Below are 25,127 nucleotides of genomic sequence, written 5' to 3' on the forward strand. Positions count from 1 at the left end.
ATACACAAGCATGTAGGAGAAACTCAAATAGTTTTATTGATATAACAAGAAGGTCCAGGAGGAGTTACAACCGATGATTCCTGATCCAGCATCAACCTCCCAACAGAGAGAAGCCCCTCTTCACCTCCAACAAAGCATAAATCACCCAACACTCTGATATCTATCTCAAAACCAACAACAATTCTCTGCAATGTACAATATTCTAGCCTCTGGATCTCTTGGTGAGGGATCCATATATAGATGTATGCAAAGAGGATGAGTCAGCTCATGAATTTATTAGTGGCTTTTCTCTGTCAGTTCTTGCTTCCACTTGGAGACTGAGAGCCTCTTACTCATCACTAGTCGAATTCAGTGAGGCAAGTGTCATTGGAGAAGATTCTGGAAGCTTCCATTGTCTCTCCACCTCGTGGAATGACTCTGCCACTTGTCATTTCCCGCTCAACGCACCTTGGTAGTGCATTTAGGTGCGTTGCAACGCACCTAGCTAGTGTATTTGGGTGCTTTGCAACGCAGCTAGCTAGTGGAGCAGCTGAAATGATCCTGATTTGACTAGTTCTGAGCAGTTTCTGGTGGAGAACTTCTGGGAGAAGCTGTAATTTGTTGACCTTGTTCCTTTAGGAGTAATAAGAAAACTTTTAAGGACTTAGGAGCCCTTGGTTTATGGACATTTCATGCTCAGAGCTGTAAGGCACAAAAATGTCTATAACAGTTGCCCCCTAAAGTATGAGGCTGTTTATCGGGTGAAATGCTTTATTAGGAGGATCCGAAGTTCTTTCAATGCTGGGAGGAGACCTGTAATAAGATACAATACAATACATTATCTTCATACTGTTTTCATGATCTAGCTGAGGCAGGCATTCCCATGGTCAACTTTATAAATTCATTTTCATGTACATAGGACAGATAATCGTCTGACGGTAGACTGATGATTCTGATAGAGTCATCATCCTTTTGGTAGGATGATTATCTGTGCTGCAATGGTGTACATTTCAATGTCTTTATTTTCCTGAATATATATCGCAGCCCGGATGGATGAAACTAGATCCGGGGTCTTCAATCTCGTCCGATCTTCACTCGAAGTACAAGTCGATCCATGTGAGAAATGTTTTGAAGTCGAACATGGAAAGACATCGCTTGATTACCAGTCAATGATGTAAACCGTTAACAAGCGCGAGAGGAATCACCGATAATGATAATGACCCTCAAGGTACTGCAGTACAATTCACGTGGTGTGAATAAAGGACTTGGCGTCAAACACCACGCAAAATCTTTCGGTCGAAGGTCATTGATGTATACCTGTCGCCGGAAGTGAGAAACTTGCCATTGAGGCATGCAAGCTTCAAAGTACTGAATGGGGTGTTCCTAGATCAACTTCTTGGATAATGAGCTGATGTCGACAAGAAGCAATCCGTCAAAGGAGGGCCTTAATGAATCCCACATCAATGACACGGAACGGAGCAAATGATTTTGATGGAGGTGAAAACGATCTGATGATATATGGTTCATGGTGGCGGTCATGAAGGAATGAAGTATAATGTATGGTAGTGGATGGGACACGGGTGACTTCTCTGGATGACTTCTCTTGAACATGTCGGTGACACTTATGTGATGGATTGGTAGCATTTACCCCAAATGTGGATGGTATGGCGTGACCATGGTGATGTGACCGGTGAATGAAACAACCCAACCCGATTCAGGCACGGAGTGGAAGTGTCATGTTCAAGAGTGACTTGCTACCAACAAAGTTTCTTTGAGTTTTCTTCCCAATTTTTCCCCAGTCATTGCTGACCAGTACCTCTTTATTTTTGTCAAGCTTGAGGAGGATAACATATGCTTGTTCTATAATTTGCCCTTCGGGCAAACCCATCGCTATGTTTTAACGATCCTAGCGATAGTGAAACTCGTTCTCGTCTAAAGACAAGTTTGTCGCTATTAATCTTTTTAACGAGTCTAACGACAAAGATAACTCGGTCCTTTTCATTTTTAGAGAGTCTGAAAAGGTACGTAAAGGTAACTCCGAAATTCCTTTTTCGTCATCTAATCCCTTAAGTCCGAAAAAGTATAAAACAATACAGAAGGGATGAATTTTCAATAGTTTTAATGAGTCGAACAAAACAAACGCTCGATCTTTTTGTGCAATAATCCCTCAGGTCCAAAAAGATTAAAATCTAGAGGAGGGATAGCACTTCCTGTCGCTTTAACGAGCTGGAAGGCCAAAACTCGTCAATCTTTTCATATTTTACGAGTTAGATGAAAAGAGCTTAAAGAAGACTCGTCTTTTGAGGAACGAGTGATAAAATGGGTAGCAGCTGATTCCAGAAAAGGTTTGGAATTTTCCAATCATGACAGTGTCACAAGGATGGCTAGTGAAATCACTCTTCGCAGCTGTTCCTCAAAATGGGTAAACAATCAAATGGAGGTGAATGATCGGCCAATGGAAAAGTGGAGGTGACGGTGCAAACACGACCAAGGCTTTAATGGCTGAAATGTTTCATTCACGGTGGTTATTTACCGGGAGGATAGTTCATTTTTTAACAAGCTTAAACGCGGGTGGAAACATTTGCTCGGTCTTATATTTATTTTTTAACGAGCTTGAACTATGTGCTAAAAATACTCGATTAATCCAGTCATATGATAAGAATGTCTCATATAAAAACGACAACTTTTAGATTTTTGCCCCACATCCTTTCTTTATGCAAGTTTGGTGACGACTAATCCTACGAGTCTAAAGGGTTAGCCTACGGGTTTAAAGGGAGGACCTAAAAATTTTAAAAAATAAATAACTGCCCCTTGCTTGCACTCCAAAAGGTTTGCATTCCCCCAGGTATAAAACAGAGTTTCAAAGTTACCTCTACTTCAGTCCGTTAAAACATTTGTTTTCCCGGGAGAGGCCTACCTCTTACAGGTTACCCAAAGATTGTTCTATTTACGGCGTAAACAAAACACTTCTTCGGCGATGTCTACCGAAATAAACAACGGTGAGTGACTCCGTCTGTCAACTCACATAACTTTAACAAGAGAATCTTATTCTAGACTAACCCCTCTTCCACCGACGGACGGGGTACAAACTAGTCATATTCTCCCGCGGAAACCTACCCTATACCTGAAGTTTTCCTGCCGAAGCAGACCAGGACGCATGCCCCCTGGGTTTCAGTCATATCCCTCTGAATTACTCACGCTCATCGGGATGACGGATTGGGACTTGAGACATTTCTTGCATGAAGAGACCATTTAGGGATGGTATATGACTATTTGCTATGCGTGATTCGGGAAATGAAAGCTGGTCTACGAGCTTGACCACTCTTCCTTCGTGCGGAAAACACATTACTATAAAGAGTGAGGAGACGATGGCTCCCATGTAATAAATATAGTCTCGTCCAAGGAGTAGGTTATAATCCAAGGGTCCTTGAACGACCATGACGTTCATGCGAACTGTCTTCCTTCTCAATGTTATGGGCACGTCGGGAAGGATCCCTAAAGGTCGTCTGGTTCCTTTATCAAAGCCTATCAGATTTCTCATCTCAGGCAACAGCGATGGCGAACCAAGCGCTTTCAAAGCAATAGAGGAAAGGATACTCACAGAAACCCCCTCATCTATGATGGTACCAGCCATGACCATTCTATATATTTGAACGATAATTCGGAATGGTATGCTTGCTGGAAAACGGGGTCTGCCTAGTTGATTCCAGTTGAAGGAGACAACTAGGTTGCTTGGAGGTGGGACCGAGTAGACGTCCGGGTATGGCTCTGACGAACTTCCTTCCTGCGGTAAAGGAATGGGTGGATTGCCCCCATGTTCGTCGGAGTCAGTGTTGATGAAGAGAATTTGGATGGTGTCATCCTTGTTCTCTTCAGTGACTGTATCATTCGAAGATAAAACCTCTGAAGGCAAGACCGGGTCAACTGCCGCCTCGACCTTTTGACTTTCATCTGGTATGGATTCAGTTGGTTTATCTTCAATGATAAGCGCTTCAGCCGACCACTTGAGCGGGCCAGCTGGGTTCTCAACTAGTGACGGACCCGGCAAGAGTTTTTTATATCCAGGAGGAAGTCGTAACGGTGAAACCGAACGATCATCCAAAACTCTTTTAGCTTCGTCTAAGAAGGGACAACGGTGGAGGGCATGGTCACCTTCGCACAGTTTACAAGGAAATCTAGCTTTCCCTTTTTGTCCTGGGGCTTCACTTTCACTAGTTGACGGTGTTCTTTCAACATGATCTCCAGAGGTTGATGACACCGGATTGTGCAAACGAGGAGACCAGTCCCTTAGTATCCGAGGGATGCAAGCACAATCTCTGTGAAAGTGGTCTCCTTTGCAAATGACACATGGCGATTTAGGCCTGGTCGGTGCTCTGTCTAGATTTTCGTTAGACGACACTCGTTTTCCCCCATCCGCCTTTGGCTCCTTCTTCTTTTTCTCTTTCTTCTTCTTTCCCTTCTTCTCCTTAGGAACTTGGTTTTTAGCTTTACCAGTTCCATCAAGCGAAGAGGAAGGAGGAGAGGAAGAATTATAGGAAGTAGAAGGCTGGTGGGTAACTCTGGACTCGTCTAATTGTTGATTCGATTATTCAGGAATAATGGTGTTCTGAACGACATTGGTTGAGCAGAGCCATACTGGAAAGCCAATTGTCAGTCCTGGAAGCAACAATGTGGCCATATGGGGCGCACCAACATCTCCCCAAGAGGAGAAGGGACTAGGATTTCCACCAAGGGGAATTCCTTGGTTGGTAGGCTCCATTTTCTCAACCCAAAGATCAACGTAGGAAAAGGGTATGAATATTCCGTTTAAAATAAATTTTAACACGCTTTGACACAACTTGTTTTCTCAGTTTTAAAGAGTCGAGAAAAAACAAAAGATGACTCTAGTCTCCTTCGATTTTTAATGAGCTTGAAGTGACAAGTGCTCAGATGGACCTTTTCCGTTAAGGAGTCTGAAAAGGAACGAAAGGGACTGCTCTAGAGGTCTAGGTAGAGGGAGTACCAAACTAATCGCAAAACTGCAGAATACTTTTTACGGTATGGCAGTCAATCTTCCCGAATGCTGTGTTCGGTGCATTGCAATCAGTAGGGCGGCCGACACGGCTTCCTATGGATAAAAGGTTTTAAGCCTATAGGGTTCTCCCAATATATACTCGACGGTACGTGGGAGCACAAGTCCGTACTGGCACTTATCGTCTCAAAGTGAAGGAATCACCCAACCATCAGTGAGGACAACAGTTACCAGGCTTTATGACGCCGGAATACGTCTCTAGCCTAGACCTCTAAATGTTGTGCGTTAAGTTACAAAGCGTTGTTAAGTTCATTGAATTTATTTTAAGTTGATCTTTCTTATGAAGTTTGCCTTTTGGGTTCACCACGAGATGTAGATGTAATTCCTAAAATGCAATCTAAAGATGATAAGCAAGCTTTTATCTCTTTTCAGCAATGAAAATCCTAGCTACAAGGGAAAAGAAAGAGACAATCTTTTCGCAAAGAGCAAAGAGCACACTGTAAATGCACTTTTCCTAAATCAAGCCAAACAGACTGTCAATATGCAAATGCACATGCATGTGTTTTGTTTTTCACTTTCTTAATATTGATGCCTAAAAAGAAAGTTGTTGTACAAATCTGAATTCGCTTTCAAGTGAAAAACACAAACAAATTTCTTTTCGAAATAAAAAAGGTGGAGACGATTACGACACTTTATGATTTTGAAATAAACACTCGTTTCGACACTAGAAAGTGACAAATTCAAACCAAAGGCAAAAGTAAAAGCATAATCGACTGTCAACAGCAAATAAACTTTCTCCTATGATCAAAATTGACACTTGTGACAGATCTAAATCAAAGGATGACAGTATGACTATTCTACTTTTGCAATGGAAAACTGTAAATGACGTAACAAACACACAAAGAACGTCCACAGTTTCTTTTATACAACTGAGGCGAAATATCAGAAAAGAAAAGGGGTTCTTAAACAGACACACACACTGATCACAGGCTGCAAAAATCAGAGGCAAAACTGGAAAAAATGAGCAAAGAACCTCAGCTGCACAGGGCTAGGCTGATCAACGCACCTGGTACACAGAGAAACTGGATTGCAACGCAGGTTGCCCTCTCGGGAACTGCGCTGAAATGCAGGAACTCTTCACAGTACCTGCGCTGGGGCAGAAACGAGAATTCTATCCGGGTTCTGGGTCACGGTTTGCAGTTTAATCTATGGTTTTTGGCCGAGTAAAAGCAATCAGTAATGCACAATCAGAGGGTAGATTTAATGAAGTTTTAAGAGCTATCACAGAGGGCAATCAGATCATTTGTGATTCAGCTGTTCAAATCATAAACAGATCTAATGAATGGATTGAAGCAGCAGATGTCTACTTTGCATTTGTTAATGGCAAATGCAGTTCGATTCGCTACTTCTAAGTTTATGAAACAAACAACAAGAGAAACACAAACAAACCAACTAGACGATCGTCCCCAGCGGAGTCGCCATTTTGTTAACGGGAAAAGTGTCTATTCAGAACGACCCTATGCCACCTAGGTGTGACAGTGACCTTAGAAACAAACAGAGAAAACTACTCTTGTATTCTCCTTTATGAACTATAAACGAAGAGAAATAGAATGAACCAACCTGTGTCTTGCGCTAGTCCTTTGATCCAATCTCTCTTCTCTTTGACAGCTCCCAGCTACCTGCTCTCTTACTTGCCTAGCTTCACCAAATACCTGCAAGATCACAGAAGAAGGAAACTATACAAAGACATGGGTTCATACTCATAAAAAGCTTAGGATTAGATTTAAGCTAAACATACAAATGTAACAAACATCACTGATACACAAGCATGTAGGAGAAACTCAAATAGTTTTATTGATATAACAAGAAGGTCCAGGAGGAGTTACAACCAATGATTCCTGATCCAACATCAACCTCCCAGCAGAGAGAAGCCCCTCTTCACCTCCAACAAAGCATAAATCACCCAATACTCTAATATCTATCTCAAAACCAACAGCAATTCTCTGCAATGTACAATATTCCAGCCTCTGGATCTCTTGGTGAGGGATCCATATATAGATGTATGCAAAGAGGATGAGTCAGCTCATGAATTGATTAGTGGCTTTTCTCTGTCAGTTCTTGCTTCCACTTGGAGACTGAGAGCGTCTTACTCATCACTGGTCGAATTCAGTGAGGCAAGTGTCATTGGAGAAGATTCTGGAAGCTTCCATTATCTCTCCACCTCGTGGAATGACTCTGCCACTTGTCATTTCCCGCTCAACGCACCCTGGTAGTGCATTTAGGTGCGTTGCAACGCACCTAGCTAGTGTATTTGGGTGCTTTGCAACGCAGCTAGCTAGTGGAGTAGCTGAAATGATCCTGATTTGACTAGTTCTGAGCAGTTTCTGGTGGAGAACTTCTGGGAGAAGCTGTAATTTGTTGACCTTGTTCCTTTAGGAGTAATAACAACGCTTTTAAGGACTTAGGAGCCCTTGGTTTATGGACATTTCATGCTCAGAGCTGTAAGGCACAAAAATGTCTATAACAGTCAACCATGTTTATTTTAGTGTTTACAATATTTATCTTAGGGTTTATATACCTTGGATTTATAATATTAGTCCCTTAGGTTTAATAATATTCCCTTGGGTTTATAATCCCTTGAGATTTTAGTATTAACTCCTTGGGTTTATTATCCCTTGGGTTCATAATAACAATCCCTTGGGTTTATAATATCAATCATGGTCAACCATGGTAAATCATAGGCAACCTTGGTGAATCATGGTCAACCATGGTAAATCATAGGCAACCTTGGTGAATCATGGTCAGCCACATTTATTTTAGTATTTACAATATTCATCTTAGGTTTTATATACCTTGGGTTTAATATTATTCGCTTGGGTTCATAATCCCTTGGGTTTATTATTCCCTTCGGTTTATAATATCAATCCCTTGGGTTTATTATTCCCTTTCGTTTATAATATCTATCATGGTCAACCATGGTTAATCATAGCCAACCATGTTCAACAATCGTCAACTATGGTCAAATGTTGTGTTTTGAGAAAGATTGTCTCAACATGAAAATCAGCCATGGTCAACTATGGTCAATAACCATGGTGACATTGTGTCAAAGATTGTCCTATGGTCCAACGTCACATTGTGACAACCATGGTCAAACTTGGTCCAACATCACATTCTGACACATATTGTCTCAATATGAAAATCAACCATCATGAACCATCGTCGATCATGGTCAACCATGGTCAATGAGGGTCCAATCCGTTGGGTTTATTATTTCCTTGGGTTTATAATAACAATCCATTCGGTTTATAATATCAATCATGGCCAACCATCGTCAATTATAGTCAACCATGATTATTTTAGTGTTTAATTTTTAATAATTAATAAATTCTTTATTTATATTTAATTATTAATAATGAATAACTTAAGTATTTAATAATTAAATGAATTATTTATTATTTAAATAATTAACAATATTAATAACAATATTTAATATTAATATATTAATTTAGCATACTAGACTTATAATATTAATATATTAACAGTATTAATATTAATATTAATTTTATTTTTAGTTGTGTAATATTAATATTAATACATTAATTTAGCATATTAGATTTATAATATAAGATATATTAAGTTGGCGCATGTATATTAACTATATTTATTAATGTGATTGTGCTAGTATTTAATATAGATATTGAAATATTTTAGTTACGATTAATAGTATAATATTTGATTATTATTAATATATTCTTGTTTTAAATATCACATGTAAACTGAATATAGAATTATAGATCATATAACATCAATTATACTATTTCTTCATATTAATTTTTTATTTTTTTTTTCAAGTAGTGAATAAACTACATTTCTTTCTTATATTAAAAGATATATTTTTTATTTTTTATTTTTTGTTATTTTATATCTCTATGTAGATTTATGTGAAATTAAGGTGCAACTTGAAGTATTTTAGTTATGACAAATCAATTTTTTTATTATTACTATTTGTTAATTTGTTAAATTAAAATAGTATTTTATTATTTTTAAATGTAATGTTACGTGATAACATTTCTTCCATATTAAACTTTCTATGTAGAAAGACAAATTAATTAAATCATTAATAAATAATAATATATTTTAATAACCATTAATAAATAATAATATATTTTAATTTTAGTAAGGCCTTGATTAATTAATTTGTGTAGAATTTACTTTTTATTAAATTTTATATTTAAATGTTAAAAAAAAAGGGTTGAGAGTAAAAGTGTATCGTTAAGTTGGTTTAGACATGTCAAGTTATATTGTGCCATTATCATATTATAATTATTTTGAATTCTATTTGTTATTTAAATACTTGGATATAAATTTCAAATATTGTGTAATTATCATATTAAAATTATTTGGAATTCCATTTGTTATCTAAATACTTGGATATAGATTTCATGAATGTTAGTAGTGAATCTTTGCTCTAGTGGGAGGCTTTAAGAAGTTTCCCTAACACTTATAGTGACAGGATTATTTAATTTTATGCATGTTCACGCAGTAATCAGCAGTTTAATTTGGATTGATGTTAAGCGCAACTCTTGTCTGTTCCTTCGGAGTCATAGTAGTCAAAGATAAGCATTCATCTACATTTAAACTTAAAACAGTGAAGCCTTAGACAGCACCAATTCAATATTCATAGCATGAAACTAATTTGGCAAGAACTGATCAGAGTTAAATTTTCAAAGATAAACATTATTCCACAATTAAATTTAATAGAATGAAGCGTTAAGCAACACCAGCGCCATATTCATAATATGAAACTAATTTTAAAAAAACCGATCAGAGTTAAATTTAGTATTAAAAATAAGTATTAATCCACAATTACGTTTAATAGAATGAAACCTTAAACAACAGTAACACACAATATTCATAGTTTGAAACTAATTTGACAAGAAATGATTAGAGTTAACTAATTTGACAAGAAATTACTAGAGTTAAATTAAAGAATGAAGCCATTTACAACGCAAACACTATGTTTACAGGAGTTAAATTAAAGAATAAATTCATGGTATGAAACTCATTTTACAAGACAGAGTTCGACTTGAAATCAGAGATTTGCGAGAGGGAGTTGTAAACAATAACAGCACGATATTCATGGCATTATTTATTATTTATATTCTTACTAAAGCTCCAAAGTGTAGACCTTACAATATAAACGTCCACTTATTGAACTGCAATGTGGGATAGTAAGAGAGGTCCTGTGAAGTTTTCATTCTATATTGCACTGGTGGGGTGGCTACGCAACGATCCCGAGTTTTTCAGGCCAAACGACCCGCCCTTAGAAGGTACTGGTGATACGCCGTAGCAACCGCAGCTCCAATCAGCGGACCAACCCAGAATATCCACTGATGCATTCAATCCATTAAACGATAAGTCACCATCAAATTTCATTTCTATTAATATAAATCTCCTCTTTGAAGTTATTTAGATCAGTAAAATGCAATGCTTCCAAACAGAGAATTATAGATAAATCTTACAAGGTCGTCCCATGATTTTTGATGGCCGTATATCACAGCGGGGCCAAGGCTCCTGGCAGGGTTGATTCCTGTGCCTATGATGGGAATGGTTGCCAAATGGACCAAGAATACCGCTAACCCAATTGGAGTGGGAGCCAAAACCTGCATTAACCAATTAGTCATATTAGTAATTTCCAACAGTGAATGAATATTTAATAACACCAATTGGTTCATATATATATATAGAGAGAGAGAGTTTCAAGGGTGGCAGAGTATGATTTGTGTTATGTACAGGGATGTGGGAGTGGTGCAGGGATCAAAATTGAACACATCAGAGCCCTTCAAAGGGTCTCTGGCACGTCAAGGAAGTAGGGAGAAAATTTTACCAGTCAAAAAAAATTTAAAAATTGATTTTTGTCATTTAAAAAAAAAATTGGAATAATATCTTAAATTTTTTTAAGAAGCGCTGTCAAATTGTCAACCTTTTTTTTTTAATTTCATTTTTTCTAAAATTAGAATTTTAGGAATGTTGAATTTGTAAATTTCTTTTCATCTTAAAACTTAAATCCCATTTCAGAAACTCCCATCTCAAAAACAACAGTTTCCTTTTGAGTTGTTTTTTCTAATTGTGCATATGATGCAAGTTCTTATTAATTATTATGTCACAATTACCTTTTGATACCATTACATTTGGCAGTTTTTGAGTTGCTCCCATTTCAAAAACAACAGTTTCTTTTTGAGTTGTTTTTTCTAATTGTACATATGATGGAAGTTCTTATTAATTATTATGTCACAATTACCCCATGATACCATTACATTTGGTAGTTTCAATTGAGAGCAAATGATACCATTACATTTGGTAGTTTCAATTGAGAGCAACTAGATGTCAATATGGGCCATGTATTAGGTCTGTAATTTCACTAGGTTGTGCCTGAAGGTTGCACAAAGCAAGGTTTGATGACGATTTAAGCTGGAGAGGAGCATAGATTCATCATCTGTCAAGCAAGGTTTAAGCACAATTTATGCTTTGAGAGGAGCACATTCAACATGCTTCCTAACATATTGGATTTGATTTGTTTGCGGATTCCCAATTCCTGGTATGTTTTCATATTAGAAAAGGAGATACCAAAAACATATACACCTTTATACACTCTTTTGTTGAATCCTAAACCTGTTTAGAATTTTACTGAATTTTTTCATTCATGCAATAAACTTAAATTTGATTGAGCTACTTGTATATTGGCTTGAACATTCTGGTCACAAAAATATCCTACAAAATTAATCCTTCTCTGAACTGGAGCAGGAATATAGGTCTCCTGTTTATCCATTAATGGTAAATGCATCCGATATATTAGTTGCGGCTCATATCAGACCTACCTTATACACAACATCCATGGGGTTATTGTTCCACCATTCTCCTGTGAAGAAATAAAAAAAAAATTTGAAAATAATTTACTGTTGTTAATTGAATTGTTCTTTTTTTTTTATGCTTTTCATTATAGAAGTGCAACCTGAATATGTGCCCTTCTAAATGAAATTAAGACCTGCCCTTCAAATTTGATCACTAGTGACGGGCTTTGCGCTTGGGGTGTGCTGCAGAGAAGACGGTGTAAACCAAGACGAACGTGCCAATTATCTCCGCAAGAAGGGCAGTTTCCTTGGAATAACCGGAAGAAACAGAGTTGGATCCGCCTCCGTTGGAGGCATATAAACTCCCCTGAATGCCCTTCACAAGGGCAGTTCCGCACAGGGTGTTAAATTTGTAATTTTACAGCGCGCGGTGGTCTTTTGGAAAACCACCTGGTCTCCCCGCACCACCATTCGCTGAAGGCGGTTTCCGTAGCGGAGGCTCCGAACACCCTCACTCGCCGCCACGCGTCCCATGTACGAGCGACCGAAAACTGCTTTCCCCGGACGCTAAAGTCCGTTTGTTTTGCTGGAGGTTGGTGTGCGAACCTCGTTGGATCAGCCAAGTATTTTGGACGCGCGATCTCCGCCGTCGATCTCCGGAAGGTGCACGGGCCCACGACAAGTCAGATTTTGCGTGAAGTTTTTGTTGACCGCCGAGAAGGGGATTAAATGCTTTTAATGTGTTTACGTAGTTTTGGTGGCGGCCATTAATGAGATAATGGGCATACGTCCCATGTGTTTAATATAGTCATGGGCATATATTATTATATGTTTTTTATATATTTTTTATGATGTAGTAAATAGACTACGTGCGGTAGTTCAGTTTTTTTTGGGATGTATGTTTTATATAAAACATTGTGTCGAGCCCGTGAGTGTATGTAGTTCATGTAAGTTTTTTTTATGTTGTGAGTGGTGGTTACGCACGTGAGTGCGATTGTCTTTGTAAAAAGCACAGCAGTGCGTTATAGAATTTGGAATGAAATGTTTTGTTTTTAGCCATTGAAGAACAGAGGACAATTTTTGTAATTTCCACAGCAGTGGAAGATCTGTGAGAGTAGCAGAGTTTTTTTTTTGTAATTCCCTCTTTGCACAGAGGATGGAATTTGTATCAGTGTTTCAGTTTTTAATTAATAGAAATGCTTTGTGACTGTGTTGTCTTCTGAGTCAATTTGTTTTAAAAGGTTCCCTGTGTAAAGATCCTGGACAGAAGAAACAGAGAACTGTCTCTGTGGTGAATTTTTATTTTGGTTTTGGTATTTCTCCATTAAAAATACCCAACAGTGGTATCAGAGCAAGGCTTAGGCTCTTTGTAGGAGACAAAGAAGCTGAAGGGAGAAGGTTGTTGCTGCAGCAAAACCTCTCAGGCAGTTAGAAGACTCAGACAACGAAAGATTCAGGTATTCTCCAAAAGCATTTCTCTTGTTATTGCAGAAGACAGTCAGTTTTTTTAAAAAAAATCACAGTCAAGGATTTAAAACCATAGTTCAAGATGCAAGGAATGGCAAGCACAAGCATGGGTATGTTCAACACCCAGCTCCCACACTTTAATGGGAAGAACTATGACTACTGGTCTATAACCATGAGAGCTTTGTTCATCGCTCAAGATATATGGGAACTAGTAGAATATGGGTTTGAGGAACCAGCAGATGAAACTGAGTTCAATGCATTAACTCAGGGAGAGAAGGATCAGCTGAAGCTCAATAGGAAGAAGGATGCAAAGGCCATTGTCTTGTTGTATCAAGCAGTGGACCAGAGTATATTCCCAAGGATAGCAGCAGCTACAACATCACGTGAAGCATGGCAAACTCTCAAGACAGCCTATCAAGGCATGGAGAGAGTGAAGACAGCAAAATTGCAAATGCTGAGAAAGGATTTTGAAAACTTGAAGATGAAGGAGTCAGACAACATTGAATCATTCTTCACTCATGTGATTGGTGTAATCACACAAATGAGAACTCATGGAGAAACAATTGAAGATAGAAGAATAGTGGAGAAAATATTGAGGGTCTTACCCTCAAGGTTTGATGCCATAGTCACCACCATTGAAGAGACAAAGGATCTCTCAAAATATTCAGTTGATGAGCTACATGCATCACTGATAACTCATGAGCAGAGGTTGAGTAGGAATGAAAACTCATCCCTTGAGCAAGCCTTCAAGACCCAGATGTCCTTTGGAAGAGGAAAAGGTCAAGGCAAAGGAAGCAAAAGAGGAAGAGGCAGAAGCCAGAACAGAGGAGGAAGGAACTGCCCATCAAATGCACAAGGAAGAGGCAGCAATACAAATCAGAACCAAGGCCAAGGCAGCAGCCAACAAAGAGAACAGTATCATGCTCAAGGACAAAGGTATGATAAATCTAATGTTCAATGCTATTATTGCAAAAAGTATGGACATTATGCTAGTGATTGTAGAAAGAAACAGCATGATATGAACAGCAGACAAAATGCAAATGTTACAAGAGAAAACAGCAGCCAAGAAAATGTCCTGTTAGCTTGTAACATGGCTGAAACACATAGTGAAGACATTTGGTTTTTAGACTCAGGTTGCAGCAACCATATGACAGGGAATATAGCCCTCTTTTCAGCCTTAAATCAGAATTTGAAATCAGAGGTCACACTAGGAACTGATTGTAAAGTGTCTGTTATGGGAAAAGGGGAGGTAAAAATATTTACAAAACAAGGAGAAAGGAAAACCATAGCAGATGTATACTATGTCCCCGGAATGAGATGTAACCTATTGAGTGTTGGACAGCTTATCCAAAAGGGTTACAATGTTTACTTTGTAAATGATGTGTGCACCATCATGGACATACCACCTAGCAAAAGATGCATTGCTGAAGTGAAGATGACAAGGAACAGGATGTTCCCTCTCCGGATCCGGGCAGACATGAAAAACAAAAGGGAAATGGCAGCAGTCACCCAAGAGGCCTTCCAAAGCGTGCCAAAGGATGAGAACTGGTTATGGCACTTGAGATTCGGGCATCTAAATTTTGGAGGTCTAAATTTGTTAAGCAGAAAAGGAATGGTAAAGGGATTACCATTGATAGAGAAGCCGGATAGCCTTTGTGAAGGCTGTATATTGGGCAAACAACATAGAGAGAGTTTTCCATCAGGGAAAAGCATAAGGGCAAAGGCACCCTTAGAGATTATCCACTCAGATTTGTGTGGACCAATGCAAGCTCCATCATTAGCTGGCAGCCTATATTTCTTGACATTCATTGATGATTTTACAAGAAAGACTTGGATATATTTCCTCAAGAACAAAAGTGAAGTCTTTGAGAAATTCCAAAACTTCAAAGCACTTGTGGAGAACCAAAGCGGGCTGCACATAAAAGTATTGAGAACTGATAGAGGAGGTGAGTACATCTCAAATGAATTCCTAAAGTTTTGTAGAGAAAATGGAATACATAAACAGTTCACAACTCGGTACACCCCACAACAAAATGGAGTTGCTGAAAGGAAGAACAGAACCATCATGGAGATGGCAAGGAGCATGTTGAAGGCAAAGCATTTGCCAAATGAGTATTGGGCTGAAGCTGTACATTGTGCAGTTTATATACTGAACAGGTGTCCTACAAAAGCAGTCATGAACAAAGTGCCAGAAGAGGCATGGAGTGGGAGAAAGCAAGGAGTCACCCACATGAGAGTTTTTGGGTGTGTGGCCTATGCACACATTCCAGATAAACTAAGGAGGAAGTTGGACAGCAAAGGGGAGAAATGCATCTTCATTGGATACAGTGATGAATCCAAAGCCTACAGGCTGTACATTCCATCTACCAAGAAGTTCTTTGTCAGCAGGGATGTTCAATTCATTGAGGAGGAAGCTTGGGATGGAAGCATAGAGAAAACAGTGAACATTAAAAGCTGTTTGCCTCATGATGAAGATGAAGAGGAGGTGGCTGAAATGAATCCCCAAACAGCAGCACCAACACAAGGACAGCAAGGGACACCATTGAGGATCAATGAGAGTGCTTCTCCAAGCACACCACAAGGAGGAAATTCAAGTGCATCTTCAAGCACTTGCACCCCAAGTGAAAGAGGTAAGAAGTTTAGAAATCTAAGTGACATTTATGATGAAGGAATGAATTCCTTATTTGCCTTGTATTGTCATGTTGATGATCCTATTCATTTTGAAGAAGCTATTAAAGATAGGAAATGGATAGAAGCTATGGATGAAGAGATGAATGCCATAGAGAGAAACAAAACATGGGATTTGGTTGAGCTACCGAAAGGCAAAGAAGTCATTGGTGTGAAATGGGTCTACAAGACCAAGAGCAATGCTGAAGGCAAGATTGAAAGGCATAAAGCAAGGCTGGTTGTCAAAGGCTACAAGCAGCAGTATGGGAGAGATTATGAGGAGACTTTCGCCCCGGTTGCAAGAATGGAAACCGTGAGAGCAGTGCTGTCCATAGCAGCTCAAAACAAATGGAAAGTCTACCAAATGGATGTGAAATCAGCATTCCTAAATGGAGTGTTAATGGAAGAGGTTTATGTGGAACAGCCTCTCGGATATGAGAAGAAAGGAGAAGAGCACAAAGTGTGCAAATTGAAGAAAGCTCTTTATGGGCTGAAGCAAGCGCCAAGAGCATGGTACAGCAGGATAGATTCATATCTATTGGATAATGAATTTGATAAATGTGAAGGAGAACCCACAGTCTACATCAAGGAAAAGGATGGTAAAATTTTAATTGTTGTCTTGTATGTAGATGATGTTATTTTCACTGGAAATGATATTTATCTTATTGAGAATTTTAAATCAGTCATGAAGGATGAATTTGAAATGACTGACATGGGTTTGTTGAGATACTTCTTAGGCATAGAAGTAGATCAAAATGAAAAAGGAATTTTTATATCTCAAGCAAGGTATGTAAATCAAGTTTTGGACAGATTTAACATGCAAGAGTGCAAGGCAGCAATCACTCCCACAGTGATGGGATTAAAGCTCAACAGAGAGGACAGCAGCAAGGATTTTGATCCTAGCTTGTATAAAAGCATTGTGGGCAGCCTTATGTATTTAACAGCTACTAGGCCTGATATTATGTACGCTGTTAGTTTGATTTCCAGGTTCATGGAGAGGCCAAAGGAGGCACATTGGCAGGCAGCAAAGAGAATTTTGAGGTATGTCAAAGGCACTAAAATGTTTGGAATTTTATATCATGCCTCAGAACATTCAGATTTGGTTGGATACACTGATAGCGATTGGGCTGGAAGTGTAGATGATCGGAAGAGCACTTCCGGTTATGTTTTTAACATGGGTTCAGGAGCCATTTCATGGGCTTCTAAGAAGCAGTCTATTGTAGCATTATCTACAGCAGAGGCAGAATATGTGGCAGCGACAGCAGCAGCATGTCAGGCAGTATGGATGAGAAGGATGTTGAGAAGCTTAGGCCAAGAGCAGGCAAAAGCGACAGTGGTCTTTTGTGACAATAGCTCAGCTATTGCTTTGTCAAAGAATTCAGTGTTTCATAAGAGAACGAAACACATTGACACAAGGTTTCACTACATCAGAGAATTGGTGAACAATGGAGAAATTGTCCTAGAACATTGCAGGACCCAAGAACAGGTTGCGGACATCTTGACAAAGCCACTGGTTCAGAAGAGTTTCGAATTTTTGAGGAAGTGTTTGGGAATGACCGAACGTGCGGCTGTTAAAATTAAAGGGGAGTGTTAAATTTGTAATTTTACAGCGCGCGGTGGTCTTTTGGAAAACCACCTGGTCTCCCCGCACCACCATTCGCTGAAGGCGGTTTCCGTAGCGGAGGCTCCGAACACCCTCACTCGCCGCCACGCGTCCCATGTACGAGCGACCGAAAACTGCTTTCCCCGGACGCTAAAGTCCGTTTGTTTTGCTGGAGGTTGGTGTGCGAACCTCGTTGGATCAGCCAAGTATTTTGGACGCGCGATCTCCGCCGTCGATCTCCGGAAGGTGCACGGGCCCACGACAAGTCAGATTTTGCGTGAAGTTTTTGTTGACCGCCGAGAAGGGGATTAAATGCTTTTAATGTGTTTACGTAGTTTTGGTGGCGGCCATTAATGAGATAATGGGCATACGTCCCATGTGTTTAATATAGTCATGGGCATATATTATTATATGTTTTTTATATATTTTTTATGATGTAGTAAATAGACTACGTGCGGTAGTTCAGTTTTTTTTGGGATGTATGTTTTATATAAAACATTGTGTCGAGCCCGTGAGTGTATGTAGTTCATGTAAGTTTTTTTTATGTTGTGAGTGGTGGTTACGCACGTGAGTGCGATTGTCTTTGTAAAAAGCACAGCAGTGCGTTATAGAATTTGGAATGAAATGTTTTGTTTTTAGCCATTGAAGAACAGAGGACAATTTTTGTAATTTCCACAGCAGTGGAAGATCTGTGAGAGTAGCAGAGTTTTTTTTTTGTAATTCCCTCTTTGCACAGAGGATGGAATTTGTATCAGTGTTTCAGTTTTTAATTAATAGAAATGCTTTGTGACTGTGTTGTCTTCTGAGTCAATTTGTTTTAAAAGGTTCCCTGTGTAAAGATCCTGGACAGAAGAAACAAAGAACTGTCTCTGTGGTGAATTTTTATTTTGGTTTTGGTATTTCTCCATTAAAAATACCCAACACAGGGCACCCAGGCATTGAGCTACAATGTACAACAGGGCGGGAGGAAGAGAGACCCTCCGGGCAAGAAACAGTGCAAACGTGACTGCCGGGTTGACGTGACCCCCTGCACACACGCATTGATGATTAACGTGATTCAGCTTAGCCCTCAATATAGTTACATGAAATATGGAATCAGATTATGATCAGGGCTGCCGAATATGCTTGGCTTCTTATACCTGAAATTCTCGATATGCAGTATATGAGAACGTAGATCATTCCTCCGAAAGCGGAGGCTTCTCCCAACAACCCCACTCCGCCACATGTACGTTTGGTTGCTTTGTTTTCAACAACAGTTGTGAGTGTTATGTAGAGGAAAAGCAGCGTAGCAACGAACTCAGCTATGGCGGCTCTGTAGAACGACCACAACTTCAATTCTAGCGAATCCAAAAAAGGGGTGGGGCGATGATCTTCGTAATCCCTCGTCTGTTGCTCTCCGCCTTCTACTTGCATCGCTGCCATCCTGCTCTTCTCCTTAGCTTAACAGCAAAAACTGTACTGCTAATAATGGATACTCCACTGTGTGGATTTTACAGACTAAGACGGTCGGTTATATAGTACTGAGGAAACCTAACGTACCGTAGCCGTCAGATGACTGTAGAGAATAAGCGAGCTGGATTTGCTGTAACAGTCGGGGGACCAGTCTCGAGTACCGCTCAGCTAAATTTCCCTACGTGAAGTAAAGAACACTGAACTTATGTCGCTTAGAGATTATATTATATTGTAAAGCTGTATCAAGGGATCCTTAGCTTCTAAACTCCGTTGTTTGGTAAGATAGAACAACATTTCGCATTCGCTTGTTCAGATCGATGGTTCCGTTTAGAGATTTATTAACCATCCTAGCGTAATTTATGTCGTGCTGCAAATATATCGCTTTGGGATAACATCGTTGAGGGTTGTGAAAAACCTAAATATGGGAAATTATGTAGCATAAACATGAACTTGAAATTTTTAATCTAAATTGTCAGTTCGCTAAGTCTATTTTACTCCATATCTCTTGAGCGGTTAGATTTGCAAATTTTAATTTAAAAATCAGGATATAATTAAAAATTCCAAACTTCATCTTAATTTATGTTTTGAATTAACCTACATTTTAAAGGTATAGATAAAACCAAGTAAGATTCATTTTAAAAATAATAAAATTTTGGTATAAAAATAAATATATTATTTTACTATATTAAATCGTTTCATAAACATTAAATTATTTTTATTTTTTATTTATGAATTTTTAATTTTATAATTTAAAATTATTTGGGTTTTAAAAATTATATCATTGGTTTAGTTATATAAATTAAATTATTTTATACTAATAAATATTATTTTATAATAAACATTCATCCTATAATAAATATCAAAGTATTTTTTTATAATATATCACATTACTAAAATTAATGTGATGGTCACCATGGCCAATGATGGTCAACCATAGTCATCATAGTCACCATAGCCAATGATGATCAACCATAGTCACCACAGCCAATGATGGTCAACCATGGCCATCTCTCGTTATTGATGGTCGACTATGGTCACCATGGTTGACTATCATTTACCATAGCTGACTATTGTCCATTATGGTTTCCCATGATTAACTATGGTTTACCATGGTTGACAAGGTAAAACATGTTCAACATGGTCAACCATGGTTAACCTTAGTTAACCATGCTCAACTAGAGTCAACCATGGATGTTAACTATAGGAAACCATGGTTGACTTAGTCAACCTTGATCAATCATGGTTATTTTTGGTTAATCATAATTGCCATAGTTAACCATGGTCGTCCATGTTCATCCATGGTCAATCATACTCAAACATGTTCAACCATGGTCATCAAGGGTCAACTATGATCACCATGGTTAACTATGCTTAACTATGCCTTCTCATGATTGATTATAGTTGACTATGGTTGTTCATAGTTGACTGTGGTCAACCACATCCAACCATGGTCATGATAATTGACTTTGGTCACCGTGGTTGGCCATATTCAACCATAGTCAACCATAATCAACCATAGGGAGCCACGATCACCCTTAATCATCCATAGTCAATCATGGTCAACCATAGTCAACCCAAGCCATGTTAAAATGAGAGAAATTAACTAAAAAATATAAATTTACCAACAACAAAACACAGACACAAACACAATGTTTATCTCGGAAATCCCCAATCTTTGGAAAAACTAACTAACAAAGTATTCTATTGATGTCCCTTGGCTAAACCTGGCCAAACTGGCTAAGTGAACCTTCACCACTCATATCGGTAGCACATTATAATGAATCAATTCCAAGTCTTTTAAATGATTCATTACATGCAACACATGAGCAAAAAACTGTGGGAAACCAAAACCATGTGCTCAATACCAGCACTATTTGACTCAACAACTTTTCTATTTAGTTGAGTCAACTTTTACTTAACAATTGCTAGTAAACCTTGATTTGGGGTCTTCCTTGACCAAATCTAGCCAAACCGGCCAAGTGAGTTATTTTCGCTCACCTCTATGCCTTAGCCCTGTCAAAGTTTATATCTAGTGTATATGGTAATTTGGTATGCCCCTGTATTACCTAAGCCTAACTCTAGACTTTACTGGTGATTTCCGAGGGGTATGCATATCTTACTTGTATGACCATTTACATGCAATTAAGAAAAACTTTTGACTCCATAATAATTCTTTACTTTTTTAAAATCCTAACACTTCTGTCACCATCTTCTCCACTTTTTTTAAAATCCTGACACTTCTGTCACCATCTTCTCCACTGTTTGATTTAACCGAAATTTGTGACCTATGAATTAAATTTTCTTTATATATATCTTTTAATATACATAGATACAAGGGTTTAAACCTCATGAGTAGGGATTGAGGATATTTTTGGGAGAATCAGACCATCCCAAAGGGTGTCCAATCTTAACTAAACTCGCACAATTTTGGTTATAGCATCCATTAGCGAGTTGATCATTCTTCCATCCATTAAACAAACTAGCCCTAATCTAATTATCAAAAAAGAAAAAAAACAATACATATTTTAAATTATTACAAAATATGAATATAGATAACTATTAATTTGTTTAACTTGAATTAACTATTTTTCATTTAGTATGATTTGATTTATTAAATAAAAAATATAATTATGAGTGATTTCCTTTAATTTATTAAACACATATATAAACTAGTGGTTTATTGATTTACAACGATTTGATTTATCAAAAAAATATAATTATGTCTATGGATAATTATTATATATGTCTTTTATTTAGAGAATACGGATTTTTTTTTTTTAAATAAGATTTATATAATTTTTTTTTTTTTATAATTAAATGGAGGGTGGAAATTCCACTAAACATTTTTCTCTACGATCTCATATCTAGAACTGAAATTGGTTTTAAACACTGATCTTAGACATTTTCCCTCTGATTTTTAATTCGCTGAAGGTGATTCTATATCGACTCGACGTGGATTAACCTGGCAGGGCGGTTCTATATCGACTAAGGTGGACGCGGTCTCCTCTTAGTTACCAAATTCAACCATACTGCCGAAAAATATTCGGAAATTCAATGGTTCGATTAAGTTCGCTAATTAATCCGGAGATTCCAAATTCACGTACGTACTAATATGGGAAGACCAACGCGAATTTCTAATCACAATTATAAATTCTAACATCCCATTAATTCTTCAGGAACCCCTTACGAATCCGGGAAATGGTATACTGCTAAATGATAATGCTGCTTGACTTTTTATACAATAAGACTTTATATATGAATTATTTTAGCAGGTTCTAATAAATGATAATGTTGCTTGACTTTTTATACAATAAGACTCTATATATGAATTTTTTTAGCAGGTTTTAATAAATGATAATGTTGCTTGACTTGTTATACAATAAGACCTTATACATGAATTTTTTAAGCAGGTTTTTTTAATAAGACATGAAAATTTTAAGAGGTTTTTAATGAGATATGTAGAAACATATATTACTTAATGATGTACAAAATAATTTTATGTATTTTAAATTTATAATTCGTAAGGTTATTAAATTTAATTAAAGATATTTTAGGAGAGAAAATTTTTATAAATTATTTTTGTAAATGGAAATATTTCATAATTTTTGAGTAACTATAAAATTATAAGGCTTAACATTTTGTATTATACAAAATAATGAATGTTGTTATTATATGTTATAATTTATGAATGTTATTCATAGTTACACGGGTACCGCTCTCAGGCATTGGAGAGCACGTACTCGAAGCTCCCTCGCTCTTGGGAGCTGATCGGAAACGCGTACTCGGAGCTCCCTCGCTCTTGGGAGCTGATCGAAAACGCGTACTCGAAGCTCCCTCGCTCTTGGGAACTTGGGAGCTGATCGGAAACGCTCCAAAAATGCTGAGAGCTTCAACGGGTATTTTGGAGCTTTTCGAGAGCTTCACTGCAAGCGATTTTTGACTTTTTGGGAGCTCACTACAACTGATTTTTGACATTTTGGGAGCTTCACTGCAATGAATAAGTGCAAACATAGGTGTATTTGACATTGCCAGCGTGTGCGCTTTTGAAAATGATGGAACTGTGTGAAGGGAAGGGTATGCTGCTGGGTTTAGATTTGGATATGGGTCTGAAACTAAGAGAAAGAACCTGTTTATGGAAAGTCCTTCTATCCAAATGAGGATGAGGCGTATGACCAATCCTGATCTTTGTCATTAGAAAGCTATTCATTCTCCTCATATACGCGGATGGCTAATGGATATAAAAGAATTTAGGAAGATTGTTGGCCATTGGTAAAACCATCATTATAACCCAATGGACAAAATATGGAATACTAAAAAAAATAGTTGAAATTATGAAATATAAATATTATGAAAAAAAATTAATTTAATTTTCATATTTATTTAAGTATAAAATATATATTAACGATATTTTATAATTTTATTATACAAACTCTTTTTAAATAACATTGGATTTAAACTCTAATGTTTTATTTCTTTTAATTACTATTAATATATATTTTATTTTTTCTTATCTCTATTATAATTAGATGTAATATATATAATATTGGTGAGGTTACATCAAGGGCGAAGAATTGAACCAATGACTGTTGCATGAAATCACTTAATAATCAAGTAATAACAACCCTTTTTCTGGTTTGGGAGTTCTACATGTTTCTTTGCTCAAAAGGAATTTGATTGAGAAATTGTTGATAGATTAATATTTTGATTTTTTTTGGCAAGGTTTCAAAATTCAATCTTTTACATGTTTCTTTGCAAGATGGAATTTGATTGACAAGTTTTGGATGGAAATAAATAAATAATTTTATTTTTATTTTTAATATATATTAGATTTTAATATATTATATTATTTCATCTTCCAACTTGACGTTTACTTCTAGCCGTGCCGCATACTCTTCCCGCTTATCGAAAGTACCCGTGTACCCTAAACTTGTGCAACAGAGATGTTATTATTATATGTTATAATTTAGAATTGTACTTTATGAATGTTGTTATTATATGTTATAATTTAGAGTTTGGTTTAGGTTGTTTAATGATTAATTAGCAATGGAGAATACAAGCTTCTATGTTTGCACATAATATATGACTTTATTCCAAACATAAAATTCTTGTGAAATTTATATTGTCATTTTAATATGGAATTTGTAAAGAAATTTATTATATATTAAATATTATATAATTTATGGTATAGTTAGGTATATGGATGATATAAAAAATATTAAAACTTGTTATTTTACTTCTTGTTTTGGATTTAAAACTTAGTGATTTGGTCCAATATATAATTTTATTTGTAACAATTATGATAAAAAATATTTTGAAAGAATTTTTGAAATTTTCAGAATTATAATTAGCCATTTAAATAATTTAAAATATTTAAAAAATAATATATTTAAATATTAATAAGAGATATACTTCAAAATTTTAACCTATTAAATTTTAAGTAACTAAATTTTTTCCTTACCAAATCAAAATCGAGAATTCACTGTGTCCACCTATATCAAAAAACAATTATGATAAAAAATATTTTAAAGAATTTTTGAAGTTTTCGAAGTTATAATTAGCCATTTAAATAATTTAAAATATTTAAAAAATAATATATTTAAATATTTATAAGAAATATACTTCAAAATTTTAACCTATTAAATTTTAAGTAACTAAATTTTTTCCTTACCAAATCAAAATCGAGAATTCACTGTGTCCACCTATATCAAAAGGTAGACCACTAAGGAATGCCCGAGGAGACACTCGATATACTTTTCCCCAATATAGTTTAGGTTTACCAGTGAGAGGCACCCTCATAGAGAAGCGGGATTTTGCTGTTGGAGCTTTCATTTTTACTCATTAACTCCTTGCAGAAGAAAATTAACAAAAGCAGAGAATGGAGAAGTGTTCACTCACAAAGGCGAGCACGGCCACGAGATATTTAATTTCTTTAGATAAATAAGTTGATTGAATTGAATTTAGTTTAGTAATGTTTCAGTTGTTGGGCCACGATTTATAGTCAAACCAGTGGTAAAGTATTAACCCATTTCTGCAATGGGTTTATATAAAATATCGTGTGTATTTTAACCACTTCTGTGTATTCGGAATAAAAAGAATT

General features: G+C 37.0%; 1 pseudogene; it reads right to left on the reverse strand.

Moving 5' to 3' along the window:
* Positions 1-10,249: 10,249 nt before the first annotated feature.
* LOC149226580 (aquaporin PIP2-1-like) lies at positions 10,250-19,043 on the reverse strand (annotated as a pseudogene).
* Positions 19,044-25,127: the final 6,084 nt, after the last annotated feature.

The sequence above is a fragment of the Pinus tabuliformis genome, chromosome J (assembly GCF_031772625.1).
Source record: "Pinus tabuliformis cultivar Carrire ecotype Pingquan chromosome J, CPIR1, whole genome shotgun sequence".
Taxonomy (NCBI): Eukaryota; Viridiplantae; Streptophyta; class Pinopsida; order Pinales; family Pinaceae; genus Pinus; species Pinus tabuliformis.